The sequence below is a fragment of the Diplotaxodon limnothrissa genome, linkage group LG4 (assembly GCF_057381915.1).
Source record: "Diplotaxodon limnothrissa isolate DT_005_m linkage group LG4, D_limnothrissa_male_GT1.1, whole genome shotgun sequence".
Taxonomy (NCBI): domain Eukaryota; kingdom Metazoa; phylum Chordata; class Actinopteri; order Cichliformes; family Cichlidae; genus Diplotaxodon; species Diplotaxodon limnothrissa.
The window spans coordinates 24,407,822-24,416,280 of NC_140599.1; positions in this window are offsets into that span (position 1 = coordinate 24,407,822).

Here is an 8,459-nt window from a genome sequence, read left to right on the forward strand (position 1 = left end):
CGCCCCGACTCCGCAGCAGCAGGAAGGCTCCACACTCCAGACCGCAGTCGGACGGCCAACTCCTCCTCCTAGCCCCCCTGCTCCAGCAGGTCGCAGAGAACGGGGGTGAGAGAAGACTCCAAACCTCCCTCCACCCGCTCATTGTAATGTTGATGCATGTGTGTTCTAAGGTGCATTTAAAACCCAGGAGGGCTTGGAGCTACCTGCCAGAGAGCAGCAGGTAAGCGCATGGTCCCTCCTGCTAGCCCTCAATGTCTACGTGTATTTAAAATTGAGAGGTGGGCAACGATGCCAGGGGTGGGGTGTACACCCTGATGGTACTTTGGACTCCGTGTATCGTGCCCACCCCCAAGATCCTATATGTATGTGTAATGAGAGTGTGAGTAATGTGAATGTCTAAGTTGTGGGATAAAATTGAGGCAGAGGCAGCCAGAAGGGGACAGAGGGGGGGGTAGCCTCCTCTGCACCCTGGTGACATACCCCTACTCCAAGGCCCTGCATGTGTGGGTGGTTGTGGTGGAGCGGGAAGAGGGAGGCAGCTGGAGATGGGGAGGGAAGGAAGGGAGGGGCAAGTGACCCCTCCCTGGGGCCAGCTCCCCCGCTGACCCCAGTAGGCACCCCCATACTCCGCGACCCGCCAGGGAAAGGGGGCCCAGGCCCATCCAGACCGGGCCCAGTGCAGCAGCGCCGCCCGGCCCCACAGAGCCCGGGACAGTCCACCCAACCCCACCACAGAGAAAACTGCACCCACCCCACCATCCACTCATCTTCCAGACTACATAAGACAATAAACACCCAGGCTGAGATCTTCCTCCACCTCTCCTGTATCTCCCCCTCCTGCAGAGGGAGCTCCTGAGGAGAGGAAAGCTCCTGCAAGATGTGACAATCTCCCCCACCAGTTGAAGAGCCCCCCAGGTGGCTCGACGCACCGGCGGCACCCTGCTCCAGGGCTGGGCCCCCATGCACCCACCCGCCCACAACCCCGGCAACACACCAACCAGGACCCAAGCCCCCGAGGCCCGGTCCGGGTCCCAGCCCAGAGACGGAGCGCCCCCAGAACCTCACGCCCATCCCGGACCCACCCAGGGCCAGCCAGGCTACCAGGTCAGTAACCCACGTCCGTCAGCACAGACCCTCCCCTAGCCCCGCTGCACGCAGCCGCGAGGAAACAGTCACCGGAGAGCCAACAGAGCCCCTAACCGGACATGACCGCTACCCCGGGTTGAGCCCCCCAAGGAAGATGCCTCCGGGGAACCCCCCGACGCCCTAAGCCTGTCCCTACCCCCACACCAATCACAACAGTGAAGGCGGGACCAAACTATGACCCCCCACCCCCACTAGGTGATGGAGCTGATCAAAGGAGCCCAGAGCTCAGTTAATCACCCCTATTTACATGTAAAATCTGAACTCTGCCTATTACCCATTAAGTACCTGTCAGTTTGACTGAGGAGCAATTAAACTGAATCACCCCATTACACAAATAAGTAGTAAGTAAGTGTTGGCCTCTGTTGTGTGTCCTCTAATTCAATTTAAAACAGTAATTCATACAACTTGGTATTAAGAACTCAAACACTTATTGAGTCTGGAAGCACATTAAATAATATGAAATGTAAATGGCTGAATCCTTTTCAGTCTGAAGATCTAAAATATATTCAGGGGAAGACAAAACTAGTGTGAGTAATTCAGGAGGTGAGGCAGAACTTGCATAACCATTTTATCATAAAAGAAGAAGAAGTGAGTTTTACTATTACCCCAAACCAAGTTTTCACTAATCTTGTGATTGATTTTGAAAACTAGAGATGGAAATAAGTAAGGCAGACCTGTTCCAGAGGAGTGGTTTTCAAATAAAACAGTGGGTAAGCACATGTTAGTGTTGACATAAATTAAGGTTCTCTGCTATTAGATATAGAGTCTTAATAAATTTGAGTAACACTCAGGTTACCCTACCGCTGCATGTCAGTGAAAAGTTCTATTAAAGTAAAAATGAAATGCTTAAGTGAGTCAGGGCGAGTGTAATGTCTGAAAAAAAAAACATGTAAATGTAATTGTAAAAGCAAATTGAACCTTTCAGTAAATAAATAATAAAATTAATCAGATCCTACTGTTGAGATTTTTTTCTGGTGAGATCAGCAGAGGTGACGGTCAACATGAAGGTGGAAGTTAGAAAAATAAAAATGAAAGTACACAAATCAAAAACGCACCATCCACGTTTTAATCAAACATAAAAACTTATTTTACGTTTTGGAATGGAAAAAAAACCGCAGGCCATCATCCTGTGATTATGAACAACAGTAGCTGGAGATGGCGGAAGGTAGGTAACACAAACTGTTACCTATTTTTTATCCAAGACCCACAGTCATACAACAGTGTGGAAACAAGGGTTTTTGTTACATGATTGACACTGGAACCCAGGAATGTGCAGAATTATTTTCACAAACACAGCCATATCCACACTCTACAGAGAAGTGAAGCTTACAGCTGAGCGTAGTTTGAATACAGTAAATAGAGTTGTATTGAAAAAAGGTCCATCCATTCATCCATCTTCTTCTGCTTGTCTGGGCCCGAGTCACGGAGGCAGCAGTTTAAACAGAGAAGCCCAGGTATCCCTCTCTCCGGCCACCACCTCCAGCTTGTCTGAAGGAGGCGTTCCAAGGCCAGCTGAGAGATATAATCTTTCCAGCATGTCCTGGGTCTGCCCTGGGACCTCCTCCTGGTGGGACATGCCCAGAACACCTCACCCAGGATGCACCTTTATCAGGTGCCCAAACCACCTCAAATGACTCCTTTCGATGTGGAGGAGCAGCGGCTCTACTCTGAGCCCCTCCCAGATGGCTGAATCCTCACCCTATCTCTAAGGGAGAGGCCAGCCACCCTTCGGAGAAAGCCCATTCCTCGAAAATGATTTATCACTGAGATTGATCACCTTGAAAAAAGGTGATAAATCACAATATACGTTACTGCAATACTTTGCCAACCTGAGAATTCAAAATCAATCTGATATCATAGTAAAGTATCTTAATGATATGGTACCCTGGGGTCTCGTGGTGATTCACACGTGTAATTTTGACCACAAATCAGATTCAGAAGGTTGCTAGGGTCATTGTTCATTCTTTGTTACTTTTCTTAAAAGTAATGCAATATGTTACTTAATTACTTGCTTAATTACCAGCACACATACAATCTTTCTTGCCTTTGTTTTGAAACAACTTTAATCTCCACGTTTCAACTTCTCAAAATAGTATTTCGAGTTTAATCTTGAATTTTCAACTTTATTCTCAAAATAAACAAGAATATTTTTTAATGCTGCCTTAATGCTTTGTAAAATACTGTAACACCTGCTTAGTATAGTAGGGTTAAACTTATAGACTAGATTCGAGAGGAGTAAAATAAATTTGAGAGAATTGAGTGTTGAACAGCCGGCAGATTTATTACAATGTTACAGTGGTGCAATAATCCAATGTAAACAGCATAGAAAATTAACAGAAGATCAACAGAGAAGAGCGCTCTTTTGAAAATAACAACAAAATAAAATAAAATAAGTAGTCTCTTTAGACCTGACTCCTGATGAGCAGGATATTGGGAGTTCAATAGTTTCCCAGAGAAACAATCCGTATGAAGTAAGCAGTTTTTGCTCTTGCTTATCTGAAATCCTGCGATTCGAAGTAATTCAGACTGTAGCTCTACTCCTGCATCCAGAACAGCTGGCCACACTGCTTTTGGATTCGCCAAGAGTTTTCACAGGGTCTGGCTCGCCATCCATATCCAGAACCACTTCAGATCCAGGATCACAAAAAACCAGTCTGCACATACAGTACAGAGCAATAAACAAAATAGTTCTTAACAGTTTTTCTAAATAAAATGAGATCTCATAAAGTTTTCAAAATCAAGTACACTGTTGTTTTAACATTGTTCTGTCTCTATGAATTCCATTTGTATTGCTTTACAGCATTACAATCAATTGTATTTAAATACCCCTTTTTAAGGCATATGTAATCACATCATGAAATGTTTGTAACGTAACTAGTTTTAAATAACTTATTTACATGTATTAACCTATAACTGAAATGACAAAGTGCAGGAAAGGCACTGGACAACATTTATGGCTAAAAGAAAAGTGCATCCTGCATTAGTTTTGCGCATTTGTGAAGATGCCCAATCAAATAGACAATAAAATAAAATACGACATTCCATTTCACACACGATTCAAGTACTCCGACTGGTTTTAGCTTTTTTTAGACAATACGGAATTCGCACTGTTGCAGTGTTTACCACATGTAAAATTAGCATAAGTTTTCCTGCTAACTTATCATCTCTAGTAACTCACCGGAATTCCCAAGAAACAAATACACGCTCTGCCTGGTTTTGGTCGAGAGTAAAACACATAAAGGCCTCTGAAAAGTACATAACTTTAAGTTAGAGACTGTTGAAAATACTTTATAACACTTATTTTATACCAAAAGACTCACTGTGTAGCTTGTTAATTGCTCTCGGTGTCTTGCTCCGTTTTGCCTAGCTTAATGCAGCAACGTGCTTTTGTTGCATTCACTGAACTACAGAAAATCAAAGTGTGTTCAAGGGGTGTCGGAAATAATATTACCAGGTAAAAACAAGAAAATACTAGTAACCATGTCTATAGGGGTTACAATACAAACAAAGAATCGCAGTGAACAAAACAAAAAAACATGTTTTGTTTTTTTTTAAAAAGTGTTATAACCTAAAATTGTGACAGCAACATTCAAACCAAACAGGTAACGGTGCAGAGGAACAATGATGATCTGACTGAGGGAGGACAACTTTTAGTACACAGGGGCTGTCTGGGAATGAGTCATACATGGATTCAAGGCACCGGTGTTAGAGTAACTTTTTTTTTTAAAGTTACACATTGCATTTGTAGCACACTACTCCATAAAGTACTTTTGCATTACTTCATTATATGGCCTGGTGATTCTCAATTATCTGGTAATGATAAAAACCTTGAGTCAGAGTCCCACACATGTTCCTGTCGTCTGAGGACAGAGGCAGACTGTTCTTTTAGTGTTTAGGCATCAACACAAAGCCAGTATTCAGGCTAGAAACCCAAACAGCACTTAACAGCTACTGCCACAGCAATTCTACAGTATAAACAAGCACCGGCAGAAATGACGTTAGAAGCAGCATCACTGCTTTGTTAACTGTTTAAAATCACACTCTGATTGTCCTGCTGGGGCCTGCATACTCTCAGCTAAATTCTCTCTAGCTTTTGTATGCATCCCATCAGCAGACACCTGAAAAAAGTCAATGTTGTGTTAGCAACAGTTCCTTCTAACCTCGGTGCAGTTTTCACTTTATGTTCTTGTTGTTTCATGAAAAAAGGACTAATATTCATGTCTCCATCCCTCAAAAGACCTCCAGCATTCACATTCGGTTAGCCTTTGAAACTCAAGTGGAGATAATTGGAAGTGTAACATGATTAATGATTTGAGTACAGTAATGTGTTGCAGCAAACATTCAATATGATTACACAAAACACTGCAAGACACAAGTAGAAACAATTAAGGAAAGACAAACACTGTGGGGGAAGGAACAAAAGCATGAAGTAAAACCAACAATAAGATCCATGACAACTAACTTACAAAATAAAGTGAGAATGAAAAAACAGAGAGGGACGCCACAAACACGACAAAGACACCTAAAATAACAACCGTGATATGTCTCTTGTATTAAATTATTATAAAATGTCATCTGTTAAAGGGAACTGACAGCTTGTAAGGAACTCTATGACTCATCATGTTTGGGTTTTATATTTTTTCTTTGTTGTGAACAGACTGCAGGAAGAAAAATGGGACGCGTATCTTTTAAAAAGACTGTGGTATACAGTCTGTTGAGATTTCAGGGGCTTTAAAATATATATATATATATATATTTTTTTTTTTTTTTTTTTTTTTTTTTTTTTTCAACACTGTGGTGGGGAAGTCGTATTGGAAGTCAGCTGGCATTTTGTGTTTCTGTGAAAGTAGGTGGGTCTGCTTGAACTCTTCACAGTGTCCTCTGCATACAGAATGAGTAAATTAGTATGTTGGGCTTGAACCATCTTAGAGTGAAGTTGTTTTATTTTTTGTTGTATCTCCAAAATCTCCAAAATGAACCTTTAACCAGGTAACAGGTGCCATAGCCACCTTTGCCCTTGACCTAGACTCATTTCAGTAAATACATCCACTATCAGCCAAATTCCTTGGATATGAGTACATGTGTCAGAACCTGCGGCACTCTTTGTTTAAATCATGTTCTTTGTCTATTGAGAATAAAAATGAAAACACTGAAAAAGAAAATTCCTTTTGTTTTCCACAGAAAAAAAAAGTGAATGGCATTTTTACACCCTGACCAACCTGAGAAGCTGAGCAGCGTTGTGGTTGTGAAGGCCGGAGGCGCTTCTGTTTAAAATGAAACTTAAAAAGAAAGTTATTCACTTCTGTTGGGATTTTAAAAAAATTGACGATGATATTAAAATTAGATTCGTTTTGGGGTCTTGTGGAGTCTCAGAGAGAATTACATGCCTCGGTATTACACTGATCAATATTTACTGGTTATACTCAAACAGGGTTTAGTCTAATGTTTAATAATTTATGTCTTAGTAATGAAGCTGACAACTTAGTCGAGGCAGTTTTGTGTTACTCCTAGCTCTGCTGGCTTGATGGTAGTGTTAAAATACTTTTGATTGGTGGAGCTTATTAAAAGCTCTTTGGGTCCACATATGCAGAAAAACAGTTACGGGGGGACAAGCTTCAACAGAATGGCTGTGAGAAGACAGAAGTTGTAAGCAGACAGAAAATTGGCCTCAAGCTGTGCCGCAGGAATGAACATGAGGCAGTGATTAATCTGAGGGACATTTATTTATTCATCTACAGCAAAGCTACAATTACAAAGCAGTTGACTCTGACTCTGTTGTTTATTTGTGGATTTTTGTACATGTCACTTGAGTGAACCGGAAACGTTATTTACTTAGAGATTGTCCTGCTTATCTTGTAAATTGCCTTTTCAAATTTCTTAATGATGTAGTTTGATCATTCTCTCGTTGACCATGCGGAGCTGATGAAAAGCTTAAAGGTTATCCTGCATATTTGTCTTTATTTTCTCTAGTGACTCCTGAAAGATCTGTTTCTTAAATCTTTAATCACCTGTGGTGCAGAAGGGTAGAGAAATAATTGCTTATTTTGTAAACCACCGCAGTAAAATGGAACTGGTGTTTCACTTAGAGTGACACATAATGCAGTTACTGAATTCCTGCCAGGCAATGCTTGTTTGGAGCATTTATGCCAATAATCAGCCAAATAAAAGCATTGCTAATGGTGATCAGGTTGTTGTCGATTTGTTGATCACCACTAGAGCGTTAAAATGGTGTCTGAGCGCTATTCATTTTCTACAATCTCTGATTCTGCAAGAACAAAAACAAATATTAGTTAAACACAGGCAATTCAAAAAACCATGGCACCACATAACTAGCGTTTGAAGTCCAACAGCTAGATTCATCTTTCCTGCTGGACATGTGTCAAAAGCAGCATTAATACACCAGGCACTGTTTATCAAGACAACATGTTTTTATGAGTCATTTTTTCCCTCACATTTTTATAGTGAAATCCTTTGCAGTAGATTCTGATCTATTTTAATGTAAGGTTAAAGAAACATAGTCGATTTTAAAAAATGAAATGTGAGTATCCATATCCAATTGTGGGTATCGATAATGGATGCTCTTGGTCAGTCCCACATAGGAATAAAAGTGTTGTGTAAAAATGTTAAACTTGATGTGAAACGATTATAGACACATGAAATCAAAGATTACACTGAGTGAATATATTGAATAAGACTTGCCAGAGATCTCTTAGGAACTGCAATCTTGTACTGTGGTACATAACTTCCAGACAAAGTATCATCCTAGATTTTTTTTGGAATATGGATGTTCCAAAAACAGGAACAGCTTTGGTTATCAGGTTTCCCAACACATCAATAAATTATACAAAATTAGGTTGTGCCTGATATCTGCTTAAATAAATAAGTCTTTAAAGATTCAAATAAAATGAAACACATGAAAGCCACTGCCCAACTCTAACTCGGTTCATCCTTCAGGTAAGTTTGTTTTTCTGTCCAGAGAAACCGTTTAAATGTCTTCTCTTGTGTATCCTCCCCATTAACATCGCCACTGGGGTGAGACGAGAGGTACCAGGATGCAGTGTTGTCCCCACCGAGCTGTAGGTAGACGGAGAATGTTGGCTGGTTCCTGTTAGCCTTATTTAAAAGCTGACCTTTAATGCATCTTGAGAATAAAGGCTTTGCATACAAATAATGATCTTATTCCTCAGTCAGTCAGTCTCTCAGTTTGGCCACACCAAACTGATGCACTACCATTTCTGCCAGTGATTTTTTTTCCCATTTCTATCAAAATATGATGTATTATTCATTTAAACCTTGTTTTTAACTAAATTCAC